The sequence below is a fragment of the Pleurodeles waltl genome, chromosome 7, assembly GCF_031143425.1.
Source record: "Pleurodeles waltl isolate 20211129_DDA chromosome 7, aPleWal1.hap1.20221129, whole genome shotgun sequence".
Classification (NCBI taxonomy): domain Eukaryota; kingdom Metazoa; phylum Chordata; class Amphibia; order Caudata; family Salamandridae; genus Pleurodeles; species Pleurodeles waltl.
Window position 1 is genome coordinate 647,199,472 of NC_090446.1, and position 24,128 is coordinate 647,223,599.

The 24,128-nt window shown below is 42.7% G+C and overlaps 1 long non-coding RNA gene across 1 annotated transcript in view; it reads right to left on the reverse strand.

Moving 5' to 3' along the window:
- Positions 1 to 982: 982 nt before the first annotated feature.
- LOC138247295 (uncharacterized) overlaps positions 983 to 24,128 on the reverse strand; it is a 108,228-nt gene continuing 85,082 nt past the window's right edge. Inside the window, exons 4-5 of the long non-coding RNA XR_011194417.1 lie at positions 9,430 to 9,557; positions 983 to 1,451 (exon numbers count right to left, since the gene is read on the reverse strand). This is a non-coding gene — a long non-coding RNA (uncharacterized lncRNA). The remainder of the gene's footprint in view (positions 1,452 to 9,429; positions 9,558 to 24,128) is intronic.

Genomic DNA, 24,128 nt, shown 5'->3' on the forward strand with positions numbered 1-24,128 from the left:
AAACTGTTCGCTTGATGGACATCTTTTCAAGGATGATCAAGAATTGCAATTTTACTTTAAATATCCAAGGGACGCTTTCTCAGTCCCAGGCATTACTGAGTAGAGATGAGTCTACACCTCCTATGAAAGACACTCAGCGGCTATACTTTTTTTTCATATAAATTATTTTAAAAAGCATGCCTTGCCACCTTTCCTTTCAGATAGGCCATACAAAGCCACCTTCTCAGAAAAACTCCAAAGTTGATGGCAAACCACCAGCCTCAGGTTGTAGAGACACCAAGTGACTTATAGGGACCTCTCCCACACTGAGACCTTAAGAGACTGGATGCCAGCATCCACCTCAGCCAAGATCTCAAAGGGAGGGGAGTACGTAGGGAAGACAACAAGGGGATCCCAAAGTTGCCTAATGAGAAACAGCATGAGTGTTTCCATACTGACAGACCTAGGGCTCTCTAAAGGCCTTCTAGGCACACTACTGAAGCCTAAAAGAAGTCAGTGCTGGAACCAAACTGCACCTTCCGGAAGGAAACTAGGATGAGAGCACATTCTATGAAAGCATATGCCTGAGGGAGCGCAATCACTGACAGGACACCCATTGATGAACATGGCATTAGAAGGCAGACATCCTGAGAGAGAGTGCTGAACAGTGACCACATGATCACAGGGGGCGCTCTAACCACTTAAAGTGTAAGTTCAAAGCCAGTGCTAGTGGTCTAACACTTATACTAATCCAGTCCTGGAGCCTATTGGCAACCTCAATTATTTAGTATTAGATTCAATAAGTGGTACGAAGTCCCCCCACTCCACTGAGCCCAGGAGGAGATAGTCGTAGGGGTATGTACAATTAACAAGGAACTGCAAATCAACAATATCAATTAGAACATTTCATTCGTAGGAGTCAATAATGAGGGTTTGATTATGTTAATAACGTTTTTATTAAATGCTTTAGCAATTAATTTATTTTATTAGTGATGCGCCATTTCTCAATACAATTACAGAACAATGCATGAAGCATGTTCCATAAAATCTTATCCCTATTCTAAGAAACATCAGCAGAACGCATAAAACGTTTTTGCCTCAAGAATTGAAAGCATTAGAGCTGTAATAGAACTCCCCATAAACAGAAATCCAAGAGACTCAACAGAGTCACAAACGGCAAAAATTTGGAACAGAAATGTAGTAGCTCTCAAAGTGAATCTGAGATGCGTCAGCAAAGAGTCAAAGTTGGGATGTGTTTGAGTAGAAATGCTCTCAGGAAAATATGCGGTAGGGGCTCTCGTCTGGCATATCCTCCTCTCTTCTCCCTCATCTAAAATCTCAATCTACATCTCCCCTCCGCTGGCATTTATATCGTCTAGCCTGGGAACAGAGCATGTATACAACACTAAAATGAAACAAGTTGCAAGTCTTGCAGAGATAACTTCTGGTTTCAGTCAATGAGATGTTGATATCTGCAAGGGAATAGTAAATTGTCTGTTGATTCTGCAAGTTTAACAAAAAATGCCCTAAATACAAAATAAATTTAACTATTCATTGCAACATTATCGATATTCTATTGTTCTCTCCCATCATTAAGCTCTATAAGACAAAAACAAGTCAAGGTAAGTACAGTTAATTCCGCAATGAAATCACTATGCCTTCTGTGACACAGCCTAATCATAAAGAAACAACTTTTAAGATTAATCTAACATTGCAGACATTTTTACATGGTTTTAATGGGTAAAATGCTAAGACTTAACACACTCTCTATTCATTCTACTGTTGCAATAAGACATTTGCATCATGAAAATAAATGCACTTATGACCACGACAAAGGTCCGAACTAACAAAGAGGTAAGGAAGAGTCAAGAAAAAAGTGAAAAGTGTGTATTTGTCAGCAGTCTAAACTAAATGCATGCCTCTCTGCAAGCTTTGAATGCAAAGCCATGTTTATGTGCAGTAATTGATTTAGGCCTACTAAACACATCGCACTAGGTTAATGATTATTATTCTTCTCTAGTAAAAATGCTCTCTCACTTTCAGGATACGAGGTCAGCTCATGGGTAATGGATACTAATTTCACGATTCACAGGAACAAGACTGCCAGTGCATCCTGTTGCCTGATCCTTGCCCGGAAACGGGGGTTATTTGTACATGAGGGCTAAGCATACATGAAGAGCCTTCTCTGATGTGTTATAGCACTACAGAGGACATAAAGCATTCCCCTGCTTCACAAAGGGCCTGATTTAGCTGTCATCTGATGGTTTACTCCGTCACAATCGTGGCAGCCCATTGACGAAATATAAATCCCATAGGAAATAATGGGATTTATATCTCTGTGGATGGGCTTTCCGTCACTGTTGTGATGGAGTAACCCATCACCCAAGTCAAATACGGCCCAAAGTTTGTAGGTGCAGCAGTTTGTAATAGTGTCATGACCAGTCCTTTTAAAAATGTTCAACATGACAATTCCCCCATTTTATCGTTCATGTGGCCACTAACCCCAGGAATACACAGGCCACCATCAGCAGTGATTCCTAGCAGAGCTATATGCTCGTGGTGCTGGGGGAAGGGAGTACAGCCGAAAGAATCCCAATGAAACTCGTCAGTGTGTATGACTGTGCAACCTCCTTACTATGGTAATGCGCTCTTGCATGTGGATTGTAGGTTATGAAAATATGGAAGCAGAATATGGAAGGTGTGGGGAGGAGGGATTTGTTTTGAGATGGTTGCTGGAGGAGAAAAGATATGGAAGGTTGGTGTCTCCGTCATTCCTTACTTATATCTTAGTATTGTCGAATTAAACACCAAACTAAAAAAAAATACTTCTCTTCACTTAACTTAAAGCCATTGGGTGTTCCGTACCATTGGCAGATTTTGGAAGTACAGTCCTGTTGTACCCCCCAGATGCAGCCTACTGACTCCCCCTGTAAAAGTATAGTAACCTCAATAAAGAGGATCTTCTTTTTAGTGACATGAGTGTTTGTGGGTTGCGAGATGTACCACTTCGAAAACAGTCGCATGTGCCTGTAAATGGTGCATGTGTGCAATGTGGCATGGTAACATCCCCAACCCCGTTCCCCTCTTTTTTCTGCTCTGTGAAGCCTTATGGTGCAAGATAATCTCTTTGAACGTGACCAGCATATGATTAATTGTTTATCTCATGTCTGGCTTCTGTCTGGAATATACACGTACATTGCCTAAGCCAATTCGAGCTCTCCAAAGTCTCAAAAAGTCTAGATGCTCTATGACTTAATTGTCTGTTGTCCAAACCTTATATGTAGCCACACCCTCGTTTCCAGAGGCTTCTTAATAGCCCACATGCGGCATCACTGCTCGTGAAATGCTCAATTTAAAGAACCCTCGAACCTGCACTGCTTAGACTTCTGGTACTTCCTGCATAATAGACAGGGTACATTGTAGCTCCCCTAGTCTGGATCTAAGCCTAGAAATAGGCCTCTAGCCTTCCTGTTTTGCTTGTCTGACTGTAGATTCCTTGTGCGGACCTCCATGGAGCAGAGGGAGACATTAATAAACCCACTTATTGCCTAGCTGCCCTCAAGCGAGTGCCTTCCCAGAGACTTGGGAGAGCTGTGTTAAAACAAACAAGTGCAGAAGAGCTGATCTGCAAAGTGGTGACTGATCAGCACGTGGCCATGAGCCATCAAGTGATATTTTGATCAAGGAAGGAATTACCTGATTCTTCTTGTATCATGTCTACCACACAATAACTTTTGCCCTGCAACTGGTGAGCGTAGCTCCCCAAACAGCTTTGGGAGTAGCTGACAGAAGAATGTCTTTATATCGAAGTAGGGCCCCCCTCGGTTCTATTGGGTGTGAAGTGATACAGCTATCTACAGGCCATAGGCTCTAGATCCTAAGATTGTTCTACGTGACTTCAAAGACTGCTTTGTGATCTCACCCCATTTAAGCTTGCATATTTCCAGCCTGATGTTAGAGCAATCCCTAACCCCTTTCTAGGAGAAATAATCCCTCTTAACCCAGGACTACTGATCCAGAGTCCAGCACCTAAATTACTGGAGATACACAATCCTTGCATGTAGAGGGACCTACTTCTTGCAGGGAGACAATAGATAAAATAGTTGCTCCAGAGAACATATGGTTGGAGTTTTTTTTCACCACAACCATCCGTTTCTGAGATATTGACACTGTTAATGATGGAGTTGTCTATCATAAACAGGAAGCTCCTCCAGCACCTCAGAAGTCCAGGGGAAATGGAAAATTCCTCTGCGTCTGGCAAAAACCTTGGAGGTCCTCATAAACCGAGGGTCTAATTTGCAAGAGACCGGCGCCGCCGGAGCATTCTGCAGCACACACAGAAAGAGGAAAACACCTCCATTGATTGTATTTGTGCAGCATGGCATCCATACCTGCACAAAAATAATGGTGCCACAGCACAAACACCCTTTTTGGTGCTAGGCATCAATTTGGGTGTCAGCCCAGGCAGAAAGGACAGGAATGTGGTGTATGTCATTAATACAGTGCATTCCTGATCTTTTTTCTGACGCAGGGCAAAAAGCAAGGAGCTTTGCGGCACTGCCCTGCACCAAAAAGTTGTAAATGAGGCCCTGAAACAATTTCACTTTTATCCAACTTTGATTTGTTGCCATTAGTATTTGCCATATTTACGAAAAAAGCATGACAAAGGGGCTCATTACGAGGATGGCGGTCATGAGACCGCCAGCCTCGTGGTGACGGTCGGACCACCTCACTGCAGGCGGTTCAACCGCCACATTACGACCCTGGCAGTCGGACCGCCGTGCCCACCAGGAACATGGTTCTCCATGGGCTGAAGGCGGTCTGAGTTCCGATCAGCCACGGTGGCCCTGCAATCAGCGCCGTCATGCTGATTACAACTCAACTTTCCACCAGCCTTTTCATGGCGGGGACCTGTCAGCCTGGCAGGAACATTGGAATACGACAGGGGAGATGCCACCGTCATGACGGCAGCATCCTCCCCAGAGGTTTGGGGGTCATCTCATCCCAAACTCATAATGAGGCCCTAAGCCTTTGGATTTTTGGAGGGGTCCTGCACTGGTTCTCCATAGGGCACTGTCAGGCGTTCGTATTATGATTTTGAACTACCGTCACATTGGCTCTGACCAGACATTTTCTGAAAAAATCTATGAAATAACAGGAACCTAAGCCATCCCTAACCTCAGCATAGGGCGTGGTGAGGTTAATGTTATAGATAATAGACCTCATACATAAAACAGGCATTAGGAATGTCAATAGACCACACCTCTGAGACCTGTTGACTTTGCCAATGTTTTTTATTCATGCTGTACAACATTCCAATTTTGTGCAGCATAACCAATTAACCGCTTCTGTGCTGCGGACGTAACGGTTACGTCCTGCGGCACAGTGCTCGTGTGCCCAGGACGTAACCATTACGTCCTGGGCACAGAGCCCAGAGGGATCGCTAGCGCCCCCTCTGTGTTGTTCCCTCCCACCCCCCAAAGGCAGGGATGGAAGGGGAAGCCCTACCCCTTCCACCCCCGACATCCACTGCTGACCTCACGCGCTGACCACACAGAGGCCTCCTCCCATGCGCGATCGGAAGAGTAATGCTCAGCATTTCTCTTCCGATCACGTGGAGGAGACCTGAGAGGCTTCAAAGAGAAGGAAAGGAATTTTCTTCCCTTTGAAGTCTCTCTGAGCATTTTAGCACCTGGATTGCGAAGCGATCCGGCTGCTAAAATGCCCACTAGACACCAGAATATAAGAAATTGTAATAAGGGGAGCGACCCCTTGGGCAAGGGTCGCTCCCTAGGGGGGGCATTTTTTTTTAAGGCCTTTATATTTTATGAGGCCAATCTGCCCCTTACCACTAAACACCAGGGAGTTTTTTTTATGTGAATTTCACGCAAGGGGAGTGACCCCTTAGGCAAGGGTCGCTCCCCTAGGGGGCAAATTATATTTAGGCCATTTCTGCCCCCGTTGGGGGCAGGTTGGCATATTTTAATTAGGCCGATCTGCCCCTAAGGGGGGGCAGAAACCACTAGGCACCGAGGATTTTTTGTTGTTGTTGTTTTACAGATGGGGAGCGAGCCTTTAGGCAAGGGTCTCTCCCCTGGAGGGGCAAATTGTATTTAGGCCATTTCTGCCCCCTTTTGGGGCAGATCGGCCAATCTTTGTTACGCCAATCTACCCCCAAGGGGGGCAGAAACCACTAGACACCAGAGATCTTTATTTTTTTGCGTCAATTTCACGCAAGGGGAGGGCAAATTTATTTTAGGCCATTTCTCCTCTCCTTGGGGGCAGATCAGCCTATTTCTGTTAGGCCAATCTGCCCACGGGGGGGGCAGAAACCACTTAGGCACCAGGGATTGGTGTGTGTGTATGTTTGTGTTTTGTTTGGGGGGCAGCCCCTTGGGCAAGGGTCACTCCCCATGGGGGCACATCACTGTTGGCCATATCTGCCCCCTTTGGGGTCAGATTGGCTTATTTTTGGAAGGCCCATCTGCCCCCAAGACGGGCAGAAAGCCCACCAGAGACAAGGGAATTTTTTTTTCAAAATATAGGGGTATAGCCCCCCATCCCAAATAAATGGGGACAAAGTTGTTCTGCCCACCAGTGGGCAGATTGGGCAATTACCCCTGATCCACACCCTGGGGGGGGCAGAAAGTCTACTAGATGCCAGGGAATTAAAAAAAGAAATAGTGGGGTGGTGGCTACCAACCAGTGTGGGCCTGGTTATGCCCCCACCCCAACTGAAGGGGGTAACAGTCTTTCAGCTCTCCCCCGCACACTAAAACATCTTATCCCACGGCAAGCAAGAGGACATTTGATTATTTGGGGTTTTGGTTTTACATTTGGGCCATGAGAGCTTGGCTAACTCTCAAAATCGTCCCACTTGTAATGGTGAGGGCTTCACTTTATGGACTTTGGGACGCTGCCAGGTAGAAAAATCCACAAGACCTAGACACACCTGAAAACTAAACATCTGGGTGATTCCAGGGTGGTGTGCTTCCATGTTTTTTACCCACAATGCCCTGCAAACCTCCAACTTTGCTGGGAATCACACATTTTCGTGATGGAACCTTCCAGAATCTGCAGGAATCCACCAAATTCATACCACCTAGTATTGTCTCATCTATACTGATAAACATTCTGCTGCCCTTGTCAGCCTAACATTTTTTTTTTCAAACTGCCCTTTTGGGCCCGCTTTGGTTCCCCCTCAATTTCGACATGTTTTTGGCTCTTCCCTGTGACAAGCACTTGGCCCACCTACACAAGTGAGGTACCATTTTTATCGGGAGACTTGGGGGAACACTGGGTGGAAGGAAATTTGTGGCTCCTCTCAGATTCCAGAACTTTCTTTCACCGAAATGACAGGAAAAAGTGTTTTTTGGCCAAATTTTGAGGCTTGCAAAGTATTCTGGGTAACAGACCCTGGTCAGAGCCCCACAAGTCACACCATCTTGGATTCCCCTAGGTGTCTAGTTTTAAAAAATGCACAGGTTTGCTAGGTTTCCCCAGGTGCCGCCTGAGCTAAAGGCCAAAATCCACAGGTAGGCACTTTGTAAAAAACAGCTCTGTTTTCTTTCTGAAAATGTGATGTGTCCATTTTGTGTTTCCTGTCGTGGGCGCTAGGCCTACCCATGCAAGTGAGGTTCCATTTTTATCGGGAGACTTGGGGGAACACAGAATAGCAAAACATGTGCTACTGCCCCTTGTCTTTCTCTACATTTTTTCCTTCCAAATGTAAGACAGTGTGTAAAAAAGACGTCTATTTGAGAAATGCCCTGTAATTCACATGCTGGTATGGGGACCCCAGAATTCAGAGATGTGCAAATAACCACTGCTTCTCAACACCTTATCTTGTGGTCATTTTGGAAATACAAAAGTTTTCTTGATACCTATTTGTCACTTTTTATATTTCAGCAAATGAATAGCTGTATACCTGGTATAGAATGAAAACCCATTGCAAGATGGAGCTCATTTATTGGCTCTGGGTACCTAGGGTTCTTGATGAACCTACAAGCTCTATATATCCCCGCAACTAGAAGAGTCCAACTGACGTAACGGTATATTGCTTTAAAAAATCTGACATCGCAGGATAAAGTTACAGAGTAAAATGTGGAGAAAAATGGCTGGTTTTTTTACCTCAATTTCAATATTTTTTTAATTCAGCTGTTATTTTCTGTAAGAAACCCTTGTAGGGTCTACACAAATTACCCCTTGCTGAACTCAGAATTCTGTCTACTTTTCAGAAATGTTTAGCTGTCTGGGATCCAGCATTGGTTTCACACCCATTTCGGTCACTAACTGGAAGGAGGCTGAAAGCACAAAAAATAGTAAAAATGGGGTATGTCCCAGTAAAATGCCACAATTGTGTTGAAAAATGGGGTTTTGTGATTCAAGTCTGCCTGTTCTTGAAAGCTGGGAAGATAGTGATTTTAGCACCGCAAATCCTTTGCTGATGCCATTTTCAGGGGAAAAACCGCAAGCCTTCTTCTGCAGCTCTTTTTCCAATGTTTTTGAAACAAATGAAATTGTCGCTGTATTTTGGCTAATTTCTTGGTCTCCTTCAGGGGAACCCACAAAGTCTGGGTACGTCTAGAATCCCTAGGATGTTGGAAAAAAAGGACGCAAATTTGGGGTGGGTAGCTTATGTGGAGAAAAAGTTATGAGGGCCTAAGCGCAAACTGCCCCAAATAGCCGAACAAAAGGCTCGGCACAGGAGGGGAAAAGGCCTGGCAGCGAAGGGGTTAAGAACATAAGCCTTTAACCAGGCCACCTGAGTCAATTTTTAGGCAGATGCACCGGTCATGTGTAAGCTGCAAAAGGATGTGGCCACTTATTTTCCTTTTTATTTTCCAATCTTACTTGGATTGGTAAATAAAAAGAAACAAGCATTGGCGGAGCCTAAAGGTTTCGCCTATGTGAGAGCTGGTGGGAGTGTCAATGTTTTTTAAATATGATACACATCAACTAGGGCTACTGTCAAAATGACCCAAAGAAGATTAAAAACAAAGTGCTGCAGATCGGCCAGCGTTGACCTTGTCATAGCACTTTGTTTTGTTTACTTTGAGTCGTGTTGCACAGATTTCTGTGCCATTGTGTAACATCTTTAAAATAACATTAACAAATCCAAAGAGCTCTGCACGAGCTATTTTGGGTTTGTTAATGTCTTTTAAAGAGGATGCGGTGTTTCGGCCAGAATTGCCGCCTTTGGATCTGCAGGACCAGGTTCGATTCTCACCATTGGTTCAACATCTTGTGATTCTGGGCAAATCACTGAGACTACCCAGGCTAAAAAAAAAGAATGTGGCCTGTGTAAAGTAAATTGTGCTGCAATAACTATGGGTCTAGTGCTAAAAACTTGTGGAAAACAAATTTTAAAAAGCAACAAGAGAAAAAAGGTGGGTGAGTTAAAGAGAACAAGAGGGGCACTGACAAGTAAATAAGTGAAAAAACGAATACCTTAAGGAGTCTGTCACCATTAGAAGGACACTGGCCACAGGAAGCAGTACTAGGCCCATGGTCCAAGGCAGGAGCACGAAGGGGCGAAGGCTGAAGCCCAGGTGGAAGCTGGAGGCGGGGAGAAGGCTCTGCCCGTAGTATGCAAGGAAAAAAGAGTGATGTGGGAGCCAACCAATGGTAAGCGAAGGTAAGTAATAACCGGGCTCTAAGCCTCTTTTAATTTTTTTTAAGAACAATAGCTTTTGCTGACAGCGCATGTGAGTTGTAGGTGTAACCGAAAAAGGCATGAAGTCATTTTTTGAAGCCTAGGTTAGGAGCAGCAACATGAAGGGCCTGGGAGATAGGGGAGAAAGATGGAGAGCACACGTGGGGTAACATGGAGGTTGTGGGTGGAACGAAGCAAAGAAGGGGGTGGGGAGGAGAACCAACAAATGGGAGACAGAGTGAACACGTGGGTGAGGAGAAGCAACATGGAGGGCAATGGTGGATGAAGCAACACGGAGGGTGGGGGCAGGAATGAAAAGTAATGAGTAACAGAGAAGGAGGGACTGAGTGGAGAAAGGAACACGGAGGTCAAGGGTTTGAGGGTGAAGCAACGGGTGAAAGAGTAACTTGGAGCCGATGAGGGACAAGCACACAGGTGAGAGAGCAACTGGGGAAGAAACAAGAGAGATCGCAACACGGAGAGGGATTGGAGAGGCACACAGGCGAGAGAGACCAACACGGAGTGCAGGGGAAAAGAAGTACGAGTGAGACAGCTGAAAAACACATGTACTCTTGTGAAGTGCTTAAAGAACAAAACAGTAGTGCTTCTTAAGCAAGCTGAGGAAGAGTAAAAGCCATCCAATCAAAACAGATTGTACGGAAGCTGTATTCCATAAGAGGGACTGACAAACACATGACTGAAAAGCTGGGACACTAATAAGAACTAGGCAAATGAGGGTGACAGGAAAGCCAGCCAATGTTTTTTTGTTTGTTTTTTTAAATAATTTTTTTTATTGAGAATTGAGAAAAGATACAAAATAATACAAGATGCTGTACGCAGTACAGGACAACTTCCATATGAATTTGACATAGGTTAGGTTCTCAGTTGACATGTCCATTGTTTTAGCAGAGATAAAACATATATATTGTATGTTAGGATACGAAACATAAAATATAAAATAAAATAAAGTAAAGAGACATGTGAGGGAGGGGAAAAAAGAAGGGGTGGAATAAAGTTGGATGGGAGGGAAGTGTGATGGTAGAATAAGGGGGTAATAAGGCGCAGGAGGAAGGGAGGAGGAAGGGAGGGAGAGAAAGAGAGGAGGGGGAGGGATCAGTGAACGAAGAAGGGTTTATGCGTCAGAATGGTATAAAGAATGTGATACTGATTTCTGTTGATTTCTGTTGTGATGCAGGGTGTCATGGTGATTATTATGTAGATGTAAACTTAGTTGCCTATGGTGTAAGCCAGCCAATGTTAAGCAATAGGTGGACTCCAAGCCCCTGCATGTTCCGCATAAGCCCACAGTATGTCTTTTGCAACCAGAGTGTTGTGCTGTCTGGAAGGCTCGACCTAAAAAGGCTTGCACCCCACATCAATATTAACGCAGCCCCACAAACTTAGTAACAGATTTTTGTGCAAGCTCTAATCTTGTATCATCTCTTGTGAACTCAAATGAGGTAGAAAGACGTGTTTATGTGGCTTTTGGGGAGTGAAGAAGTGAGATAAAGGGAAACTAAGTCTGCAGTCCCTTCAGGCTTTCCTATGGAGATTTTATAGTCATTGCTACTATTAAGAGTGGGTGGCAGTTCCTGTTTTATAATCTATCCCTGAAGGTTTTCTGTGACCACCTTTCTCCACCTAAACACGTGGTTCCACACACAAACGATATTCCAAAATTGGTATATCAATGAGCTGGGACAAATAGAATCACGCTGCCGCTAAAAAGTGTTAGAGGTATAAGTTAGAGGCAGGCTGCAAATGGAAAATCTGTAAGTGTGATACTGAGGCGTCAAGAAAACGCAGGATTTTGGCTCTAGATGTCCAGAAACTGGAAGGAGATATTTTATATTCTCTGGAAAAGAATATGTCCAGATGATCACAGGGAATGCCAGTCCTGCCCTAGCAAGCGGTGGAGACAGTCTAGGCTGTTGGGAATTCCGCTCAGACTAAGGTCCCTGATCTGGGAAAGGATTACATCAGATGAGGCTGTTAAGGAGAGGCTAAAAGCCAGATGTACTCTGTCCCATCAGAACGGGAGGATGTGGTTAAGTTCGTACCTCTTGTTTTTTACTTAACTGAAGCGGTTGTTTAAGCTCGAGGGTTTCATAACTACATTTCCCTGGAGTTCAATGCCCATCCTCATTAAACATATCTATCTGTAATGACAACGGAGAGCGCCAGTGCCTCCATCTGAGAGTAAGTACATGGCTCGATCTCTCCTCTCTTTAAAATACCCTCAGAAGTGTACCGCCAAACCCTCTGGTACTAAAACCTTAGAAAAGTGGGTAACTAAGCAGGTCACCCACATCCGAAGGAGAAAGCTCTCCTGAGAGTACTATGTTGAGGTTTGAAACCCCAGTCAGAGGACAATGAATAAGAGAGGAAGAGGCAGCTGCATGTGGTGAAACAGGGCTGACAGTGCCACTTCTTCCGTTCTCCTCTTGGCTGCATCTGATGCAGGTGACCATGGCCTCTTACTCGACCGAACCAACTACAGCAAATAGCTGGTGTGTGCCTTGAATGACTGAACTGCTTTACACCGTGCTCTACAGGGCAGGGCCATCATAGGAAATGATTGATTATTGAAACCTCTTGTTTGTGGGGTCCCTAAAAAGTTCTAACCTGACTACAGAGAATTCAAAATGTCAGATCTAGGTGGTGGCTGATCACAAGCAGCATTATCACCTCATCTGAACTCTGGTAAGGTTTCAGTGGCTTTCAACAATTGGTCAGGTATGGTTTCAAACTTTCATGCTGATCCACTGGATAATACACCGAGTGATCCATGAACACAAAGCACCCAGATCCCTCTGAGGATACGGTATTGAGGTGTAACATGCCTGGAACAGGAGGCTTGATTAGGGCCAATTTCGGTTTGGATTGCTTAAGGGTCATATAAGAGGAATGCTGACAAAGATGTGCTAGGCCTCAAAGTAGTCTCCGCTTTTCCATGTTTTTAGAAACGTCCTGCCTGGTCTACGTTAGCCAATGATGACATAAAGTGTATAACTTGCATTAAATTCGCTAAAGAATGAATTTCGGTTGTGAATTATGCCTCAGCAAATGAAGAACCCCACAATTTTTTCAAATTTCAGAGAGTTTTCTTTTCTTGCTCATGCTCTGGCTTGTTTTGTAAATTACATGATCAGGATTGAACTATTCGTTGCAAAGGTTCTGTGTACTAAACTTCACATAGGAATCCTTCTGTTAGAAAGTTTTACTTGCAAATGAATTCATACAAATTTATTTGTGGCTCAATGCACTATTTGCCCATTTGCAGTCAAGACTTTAACACATCACTTATTTTTTTTATAATTTGAAGTTTCAATAAAATATATAGAGATTGATGTCTACCCTTACAAATGTGGGTGATTTATTGTTGGATCACTCATGTTCCTCAATACTGAGTCAGCGATTTCCATACAATGCTTTTCAAAATTAAATATCTCCAGAGAAAGCATTATTTCTTAATTCAATGGTTATTCTGCACTGAGTGATCTTTGAGTTTCATTTGTTTCTTTGTATGAATGTGTAGGTGTAATTATAAACGTGCACATCTACTTGTATGTTTTTGTCTATGTATTTGACTATGAATTGTTCTTTGGATTATACCTTAGATATTTTAAACACAATCTTTGTTGTCCCTGCAATGTAAGGAGCTCCCACAAAACTGGTACAGCCCACCCATTAGTACCATCTGGCTGAGGTCCCTTGATAGAGCATGCTACTGGATATCTATATATATACATACATACATACATCTATATACATACATATATATATATACAAAACCTTAAGGTTCCCTCAATTGTATTGCAATAATCTGAGCGAAGACAGTTTGATCTTGTGAGTCCAGGCGACTCACATCCAGGATTTCGGTATCCCTCTCCTTTTGGTTATAAGTTTATAAAATGGGGAACTGATAAGGACCCTTTACAATCTTTCCTCATTACCTACATTGGTTTGTAATGAATGTGTAAATAGGCCATTGACCATCACCATATTTTCTTGCCAAATACTCCTTCTTTGAACCTTTTCATCCTTACTCCTTGGTCATAGGAGTAGCTTTAGGTCTGGAGTGTTATATCTTCTAAACTACTTTAGGCTGAAGAACAATATACTAAAATAGAGTGTTATGTGTCAAAAAATATTTGCCGTCCTGGTTATCAATTTAGCATTCCAGATTTGCAGACAAGCTTTTCCAGCTAGAGCTGCACTGGGTGGAAATTACTAGGTAATTCATGCCTTGAACTCACCCAGGACAGGGTTAAGATATATATGCAGCATTGTAAAATGTTTCATACCCGTGACCATACAATTGTCACACATAGTGAGAGGGGGTGGTGAGCTCGTCTGATTCTCGCCAAAAATGTATTATCGATAGAGACGTGAAGGGGGTGATCCCTGCAAGAATTATTTTTTTTAAATGTAAAAAATTAGGAAAAATGACTCTTTTAAAACACATATTTTCAAATATATTGGTTTAAACATTTTACAGCTATTTCTGACAAAAAGTCAATCTATTTCACTACCCAGAAGCATCATTTATCTGCAGCAGCCAATCAAGCACGTGCCTCGGAGAAAACTGTAGGTTTCTCCCTGAGGAAAAATCATCCCATACATGCCCCTGTCCTGCAGTTAACATGGGTTATCCCTGTGTCCAGGATGGCCAGACCAGTTTTGGGGTGGAGAGAAACCTCTTTGAAGTGCATTGGGTAAGCACGTAACAGGTTCAAAGCACGAATCTAAGCATAGAAGCCAGCATCACCTGCAGAATTTCCGCCTCATCCGGGTGGGTTTTGCACAAGAAAGATGATGCAAAATCCTGCGTCTCACTTTGAACTCAAGTCTTTGAACATTTCCATCTGCAGCTTTCAGGGAGGATTGGACAACGGAGCAGGTGCACGAAAACAAACTAATCGTCTGTACTGAAATGTTGCAGGCCATGATGAACCAGGGTGGTTCAGGTGCAACCACACCCACTGGCATTTTAGAGGCCTGTCAGAAAGTGCCCATTTATCCAGAGAGGCCAAACTGTTTTTGATCATTGCAAATGCTGAAATCATTCCAAATGCCGGTTTTGAAGCCAAGCTTGGTTTCTGTTCAACGGTAGCTGGATAGAGGGGCGGCTTAAGCGCTGGTGGCGCCTGGTGTGACAAACTTATCTGGTGTCTCCGCCTTCCATGACCTCCTCATCGGATTCCCTCACTACAATCTGGCAAAAGTGCCCTTTATCTCGATAACCCCTCTCTAACATACATTTGATTTGTTTTAAAGCACTGGTAAATGCTGGCTTTACTAATTCAATGAGCTATCAGCATAAAATGCGAATCTGTTCTTTGCAGTAGGCATATCAACCAACTGCGCTACTATAAGGCCAGTCAAAATTGACACTAGACAAAGCTAGATCTCTCTTTAGCAGGAATATTAATCACAAGAGCTATCTTGCCTTTTTTAACGTATTGCTACACACCATGCCCCCCTGCCAAGGTAAGTGCCCTCCCACCCAGTACCCCCACCACTCCAGGTGAGCACCCATTGCAGCCAAACCAGTATCACTGCCCTAAAGGAGGCCCTGGATGGATAGAAACATTTCTCGCTTCCTTCTCACTAGTTCATAGTCTCCTCCGTGTAGGTAACATCCTGCAACACTGTGTATGTTTTGAAACAGGTGATACATTTACTTCTGCTAAAGTTTTAACATTTTAGCATATCATTTCTGACTTCAATTATAGGTCAGAATATCAAGTACACAAATATTGTGATGTTCATATAATGTGGCCTAAATATGAAGAACTAAAATGTTACATATCCTCAAGATATATCTATTTCTCTCTCTCTCTCGCGCTCTCTCTCTCTCTCTCTCTCTCTCTATATATATATATATATACAAAAATATATAGACACACACACACACACACAAATATATATGTGTGTATATATAAATATATATATATATATATACATATATATATATATATTTATATATACACATATATATATATTCATTAAAAAACTTTAAGGGAACGTTATAGTTAGGTGTAACAAAAAGATTTATTTTTATTTAAAAAAAAAAACCTTAGTAATTAACTGAAAAGAACAAAGGATAAGGTAACGCTATACCTGAATTTGTCAGTGACAATGTCAACATTAAAGTTTCGAACTAAATAAAATACAGAAATTCACCAATTATAGTTAACAGAGCTTACTTTAACTTGCGTCCTCGGCATGCACTCCTTATTACCTGACATGACATCTCTCGTCACATGTTCTGACATTATTTACATCACTTATGACATCTCAAATAACATCATTGATGACATCATCCAATGAGTGTGCTACTTTGTTTTATAGTTTACATAGTATGAGTAACACCCATATTACCTAATTTTATATAGCCTGTGTCCAGCTAATCGGTATAGGTGTTTCCAAAACGCATGTGCTCCTAATGCACCATAGGTGAGTAGAGTTATTGAAAAGTTATGTTAGTACTGAAGAGTAACTCCGCTTGCAGGTGACAGCCGACTTGTGTTCATTATACTCCACACAAGTTTTTTGGTACTGCAGAAAAGGTTTCCAGCAGGCAACAAGACCCTTGTGCTACTGATGCATCAGATTTTTTGATGCAGCGGCAGTGCAGATTGCAGATACATGTCTACAAGGCCACGGAAAGCCTCTTTTGTGTGGCTTTTCATGGCCTCGTAGGTATGGTGTAAGGCAACGCAGTACAAGTCACTGAATTACCTTACATTGCATCATGTGGGCATTCCACTGGCGTTATGTAGGTTTTCCCATGCAACAACCATGGGTTTTGACGCATTCCCAGATGTACAAGACAACGTAAACCTGTATATGCATCAAAATCTTACGCCTCCCAAGGCAGGTGCAATGAGGAGAAATGAAAGAGGAAAATGCCTCCTCTGATTATTTCTTGTACAGGAAGTTGTCCCTTTCTGCACAAAAACCTTCCGGCATGCAAAGAAGTGCCTTTGATATATATATATATATATATATATGCGTGCGTGTGTGTATAAATATATATATAAATATATATATATATATATAGATAGATATATACACATATATATACATATATATAAATATATGAGAGCAGTACCTTAAACATCAATAAGGCAACCAGCACTCCATGAATGTGAAGATTAGGTTTAATTCAAACAAAACTGGAACGCGTTTCGGCGTTACCGCCTTTCTCAACCTGCGGGCCGCCATTTTGTCCCCCTTTATATATCATGTGTGATGTGTTACAATTGGTTCTCTTAAAACAACATAGTGAATATAAAATGTAGTGAATATAAAATGTGATATGTGAAAAAACGGCCCATAAATGAAATATATGTGTAAAAAACAAAATAAAATCCGAATTATTTACCTCAGATCAGAAGGGTAACTGTGAGTAAGAAAAGCGATACACATAAGGACACTGCAAATGTGAGATTTATAACCACCTTCAACACTGCACATGAATCAGTAAGAAAGTTGTTACAGAAACATTGGCACATGCTGAAAAGTGATCCTGTTATAGGTACAGAACTAAAGAATAGGCCAACGATAACATACAGAAAAGGGGCATCCATGAGAGATGTACTGGTGAAAAGTGAGGTGAGACAACATAAAACTTCCCAAACCAGTTGGCTTAAATCACAAAATGGATTTTTCAAATGCACAAAATGTAAACCGTGCAAAAATGGGGAAAACATCAAAACTATTAGGCAAGGAGATAGAACTGTACATATCATAAAAGGCAGATATGACTGTAAGAGTGAATACGTTATTTACATTTTAAAATGCAGCTGCCATAAATTATATGTTGGTAGTACTAAACTACAAGTACACAAAAGGATACTACAACACCTTAGGGCAATCGTCAACAAAGACGATTCTTATCCGGTTGCTAGACATGTACACGAGTTCCATGGGGGACAAGTAGAAGATGTCAAATACTGTGTAATTGATGGGATAAGTAAAGATGCTCGTGGAGGTGACAGGGAGAAAAATTTGAGAAAATTAGAGTCCAGATACATACTGACATTAGATTCAAGAGAACCAGTGGGGTTGAATTTGAGCGAGGAACTATATATACATTTGAGCTAACACGTGTTTCTCACCCACGATCTAATAGTTGTATATCAGTAAATGATAACATAGCATTGAATTATGTTTGTGATAACGGACATACTTTATCTGTATGTTTTTTGTACATAAAGTCTGTAATAGATCAGTACAATCCCTGGAGATTAGATATCGACAAAAATTGAACATCAAAAATCATTATTTTTGTTCATTGTAGTTTAATTATTAATCTCTATTGCTGGCAGTATCAATTACAATTATTTCTAGATTAAGTACTAAACAGATGATAAATATGTCACATAGATATGATGTAATAATTCGGATTTAATTTTGTTTTTTACACATATATTTCATTTATGGGCCGTTTTTTCACATCTCACATTTTATATTCACTACATTTTATATTCACTATGTTGTTTTAAGTGAACCAATTGTAACACATCACACATGATATATAAAGGGGCCAAAATGGCGGCCCGCAGGTTGAGAAAGGCGGTAACGCCGAAACGCTTTCCTGTTTTGTTTGAATTAAACCTAATCTTCACATTCACGGAGTGCCGGTTGCTTTATTGATGTTTAAGGTACTGCTCTCATGTTAGACGCAGTGGTGCGCGTCAAATCCAGGCACCATTGGCAGTTAGGTGCGGCGAGGGAATTGCCGAATCAAGTGTTGATATATAAATATATATACATATATACACACACAAATATGTATGTGTGTCTACATTTATAAAGATAGATAGATAGATAGATAGATAGATAGATAGATAGATAGATAGATAGATAGATAGATAGATAGATCACAATATTTGTTACCATTATATATACAACTCAACATTGTGGTGGTATTCATCTGAATCATGGGAGCTATTGACAATACTGCTTAGGTCTGCTTGAAGTATTTTCAAATATATTTTATTTAATTTGACATCTAATGAATGTAGGCTTAAGCCCTTCTCAATATCTCGTAGAGCTGTATATTTTTAGGACATCCTTGATGCACTACAAATCTTCGGTGGTCTCAAAACAAACCTCGGTTGAGTCAAACCTCCTCAATGACCCACTTACCTCTTCAGCAGTAGAACATACGGCAGTTGGCTCACAGTTAAAATTCAGAAACCTTCATGACAAGTTACTGAAACTATATGTAATGAAAATCGCAAAGATGGGAAATATTTTTAACCTCTTTGTTATTTCTTGCTGCCCTCACCAATGCATTGGTTCCTCTACTTCTGGGAAGTTTGCACCCACCATGATATCCATATGTCTTGGACTGACCCTTGGAATGGCATCCAGTGTTCAGGTTAAATGTTGCTCTGTCCTCTGGCCATCTAGTGCCCAGTGCGTTAAAGCACTTCTGTCTTGCTATATGATGTTTTGCAGCAGGTTATGGATGGAGTGTGCGACCCATCATGTAAACTACTAAAGTCCTGCACACCAGGGAATGCCAAGGACATATATTTTGCACCCGCCTGCCTTCACATTCCAACCATCATAATACAGAGCTATGACAAGTTCAACACTGTGGCTGCAGCCTGGAAAGGTACAGGTTTTTGTGACTTATAAGGCGTACCAAAGCACAAGATGCTATGCCGCCTTCAGCCCAATTTCCTTTACACCTAAGTGGACCTACATGTCCCAGCCATGTGGGTTCTCCCTGGGCAGTGTGTGCATATTATGCATGTGTGTACTCCATAATCCTTTTGGTGTATTTGCCATTCGTGGTGTTCTACTAGAGTCCAAACAAGGCCATCTGGCCTTTCAGAGGGAGCAGTCTGTCTGGAAACGTTCCATTTCCATATGGGGTAGCCAGCCTGAGGCCACCATAGTTTCAGGCATACAATTCACTGCCAAGGCTGAGAACCTGCAGCACACTTTACGCTGGCAGGCGACCATAATCGTGGAGATCAGGTCTGTCCATCACTAATAAGGAAGCTCAGGATATCGAATGTTCTCTCCGTACAACATGATCGTCCAACACATCAAACAGGCATAACAATATTTTTGCATTTGAAAGTCTGACATACAACCCATTCAGACAAAGACGCAACAAAAATTGTTAGCTCTGGCTTACGTGAGGGGCAATGAAGGTTTGACGCAATGAAGTGGTCTCTTAAGGATGGAGTGTGATGACGCAGAAACGAAGGTTTTACATTTATTAGCGCATAAACGTAGTGCTGCAATAATCAAGTGTGACTTTAACCGAACTAATATAGATTGTACGGGGACAAATGTGCCCACAGATTAGTTCGCCAAAATTTATAAGCTTGCTTTATATAACATGATGTATTAGAATTGTACTAATCTGACATAACCGTAAACGTGTGCCATGATTGGCTTGTTTGAAATGTTTTAACTTAGCATAACTTTAGTGGAGGCTTCGGCCTAGTTGCCTTGTCTCACGGTTTAGATGCTCGTATTTTTCTAATGTGCTAATAAAACGTGTATTCTTGCTTGAAGCTGTACTTTTCCAGTGAGATCGGTTCACATGCTTATCTTTAAGGTTTCGTGCCAGCCTGGCATCTTCTTCTTTGCTCCAAGGTCAATCTGCAGGTGCAGACAATGGAAGCTCTGAAAGTGAGTTAATTGGTAAAATATGTTGCAACTTACGTTCCCGACTCCAAGGATAATGTATGCCTAGGTAGAAGCTTGTGAATTGTTGTTTTTGATTGGACAATTTGAAGCCAACCTATGAACCCTCCAATGGAAGACCCTACTGGATTTGAACTGTTGATTATTTAAACCTGGTGCACAAGAAGAAAGCAGACATTATTGGCCATTACCCATTGCACCCATTGAGGACATTAGACATTGCAGACATTATGGCCTATCTTGCCGACCTCGTCATTTTGCCATCGTCTACGATGCCAATTGATGTTCGACGCCATTTTGAATGAGACTTTGATGCTTTCTCTAATCGAGAGAAAGAGACTTTAAATAATTCTCGCCCTAGAGACTTTAACTTCGATTTCCCCCTTTGCATAAAATAGTAGTTTTGTCCTTTTATCTTGCCGCTGTGAGGCAATTGCCCCGTCCACCCTGCCCCTTTGCCCCCGTCCCATGCTGATCGAAACCGGTACCTGTGAGACGAAGACTTCCTTGAATGCTGATTGAATTTGGTAAATATGAAAGGAAAATGTACAATTGCATTGTGTTTCTTTTTAGGTAACCAACTGCTGATTTTTGATAAGAGCCCTAGTTAGGAGTTTTTCCAAATTAATTTTGCTAAATTGTTTTTGCATGAAATCCCACATGCCGATGCTAATTTGATGTTAGATGAGGATTCATTTGTTGCACGATGCAATTTGAGACCTTGTTATGCTGACTAATGTATGCAATTAGCCCATTTCAGATTATAGTTTTAGTAGTTTGCGTTGCTATCATCGAATGCATCGTTATTCAAATGCTGCATAGATTGCATCTTTTTCGCCGTTATGGACAGCTATTAATGTTCATTTACATATATCATTTGGTGTTGAGACACATTTATATCGTGCTAGCTTTGTTAATATAGGGAAATAAATTCATTAACTTTGAATAAACTGGTGTGGTTATTCATGGCCGGAAGGTCATGGTTCGCCGAAATGTTTTCTGGATTAATTGTGAAGTGTTATGTTGATCAGAGCATTGCTTATGTTCGTTATTGATTATTGATTTGATTAAATTGATTAATCTCGGGTGAAGAGAGCCCCACTTGGTCAAAAGATTAATCGACCCAAGAGCGTCCAGATACAGGTAATTTATTAGGACGGAACGCTCTATCAGTAGATGGTAGCAGAGGACGGTTGCGCCCTTTGGGACCCCACTCGAGAGGTATATGGTATTGAATTGACGGTTTCGACTTTTGGGACCCCACTCGAGAGGTATATGGTGTTGAATTAGATTTTTCTTGGGTAAAACAGATTGAGAGAATGATGATGCCCTAAGTCCCCCGCGACTTTCCCGGGATCTCGGAGCTTGCGAATGGAGAGAATGGAGGTGTGAAATCGGCGTTGGCGGTACTAGTGACGGTATGAGTGAAGTTAGGGTTTTGCGCTTGCACAGCTTATTGCCGCAGATTGTTTGAAAAGGTTGCGAGGATTTTAGAGAATAGCGGAGGTGCGACTCCGAGTGTGAGAGTAGGGAAGTCGTCGAACTTCATGTGCATGTGGCGCTTTGTGCAGAAAAAGGTCCACGTGGTTGTTGTTGTTGAGACGGGCCCTGCGAGGTCAAGAGACTCCGGAGTATGTTGAAAAGTGTATGAGACACTTGTTTTATGTTGTGGTCTGGTCGGTTTAATAGGTTGACCGGGCGTGGTCAACGAGTCGGTACGTGTGTTAAGGGAGTGAAAGAAAACTTCGACTTCGGGCTTTGACAAATTCTAAGTGCACTAGAATAGATCACTGACAAGTTGAGAGCAGAGTCTGCGGGTCAGAATTTGCTTGCGAAAGTGGGAACCGAGAAAGATGGAATAACTGCCGAGGCTAGTGAAAAATCCCTAAGGTCCTGAAGCGATTGTGTTACCCTTCCTGTAGTAAACCGACAGATCTGTTTTATTATTATTTGGTTGCTCGCGATACATGCCAGAAGTTGTTACGAGAGGAGCTGAGTGAAGGAGGACAAGCCGCGAGGCTTTGTCAGCCGCAGTGTGTGTGAGTGTGACGTCACTAGGAGCCGCGCTGGGATAGGTTGGTTGCAGAGAAGGGTCGCGCACGGATTGGACGCAGTCCGTGGGGCTCGATTGGAAGGGGAAAGGCAAGCGACGAGTATTCCGGGAATTAAAGTCACTTATTGATTACAAATTTTGTGAAATAAAAGACGAGAAAATGAAATTTTTTAAAGCATTAAAGAGTGCGATGAAGGGGGAGTCTTACATTAAAGCGAGCGTAGGAGAGGAGACGCCACCCGAAGGTACACCAGCTTACATTGTAATGGAGGAAAGGGGGGTAGCTCCGTGCCTTTGGCTAAAGCAATGGCACAAGCTGACAGAGAGACATGGGAGCGTAGCGTTCCCGATCCATGGGACATTCAATATAAGGATCCTAGAGAATTTGAGATTCGCGATGTACGACATGAAGGTACCTCCAAGGCCAGCACAGTTTGAGGCTCTAGCGATTTGGGAACTAATGGCTAGACAGCAACAGCAAAAGAAGTTCGAGGCCAGGATAAGAAAGGTGGAAAAGACACTAGCGGACGCTAGGTGGGATAATGCACAGAAGGTGTGGAGGTCAGATATATTGCAGAGGATAAAATTGTTTCCCGCAATTGCTAAGGAAGAAGAGGCGACAGGCAAGAAAGCTACTTGTAAGACAAACAGGAGGTGTTCCAAAGATAGAGAGGACGAGTCAGAGGATGAGGAGTTCATTATGCAATTGCTGAACGACCGTCCACCACCTTATGCAGAGAGTGAACAAGGTCCAAGTACCAGTTCTGCCCCTCCGGCACCGGTACAGAATAATGAAACTCCGAATTCAGAAACGCCATCGGGATCTAAGGACCCGAGTTTACTGTTCACCCCGCAGATACCGCAGGTTAGGAGAATATATCCAGATGTGCCTATGTTGAAAACAGCAGAAAATTATCAGCCGCAGGTCCCAAGGTACTACAGCAGTGACAACAGTACGGGAATGATTCTAGATCCAACCGTAATGGGAGTACAGAATGGTCGCAACCCAACATTGGCACAAGCTGAGTCAACCCAGCTTTTGATGCCTCAAAAGCAGATGCAGGGGGGAACCGCACATGCTCAGATGACGGGGAGTCAGACGGGCATGCCGGCAATGATGACCCATAGTGTGGGAATGAACATGCCTCAGAACCTGGGGAATGGACAGAACCCAGATGCGATATCCCTACCCATTACTGTAGGTCCACCGGTACCTTTCTACGTACAGCCTAACTCAGGTATGAGCGGTCAAGGATCAATGGTGCAGAGTGGGACGGAAAGGAGGTGCATAGAAAACACTCCAGAGACAACTCCGATAGCGGCTCAGCCAACTGGATCTGGGTCCTTGATGGAGTTTAGTCCCATATGTGCTCAGTCAACAGTGGTGAGGTCGAGTCCCCCACTGATGAAACCGCTATCATCGAACACTGAAAAGTTGCCGCAACCATCAACGGCAGTCGATGTGAATGCTACACTGATGGGGTTGAATGCGCAACAGCTGACGCAGTGGTTCAACAGTCTGAATTCCACACAAAGCTCAGCCAGTGGGAAGGGAGAAGACTATCTGAATAGGGTCAGGTTGAACATGGAAGCAGACTAATTGGTGGAAGGGACTATGGGTTTGAATAGGTTAGAGTCCTACTCGGAAGAAGAGCTGAGGTATCTATGTCCCAGGATTACGAGAGAAGTGAACAAGGTACATAGAAGGTTGCAAGAAATAGCTGACAAAAACGGGGTTGAGATAGACAAGACAAA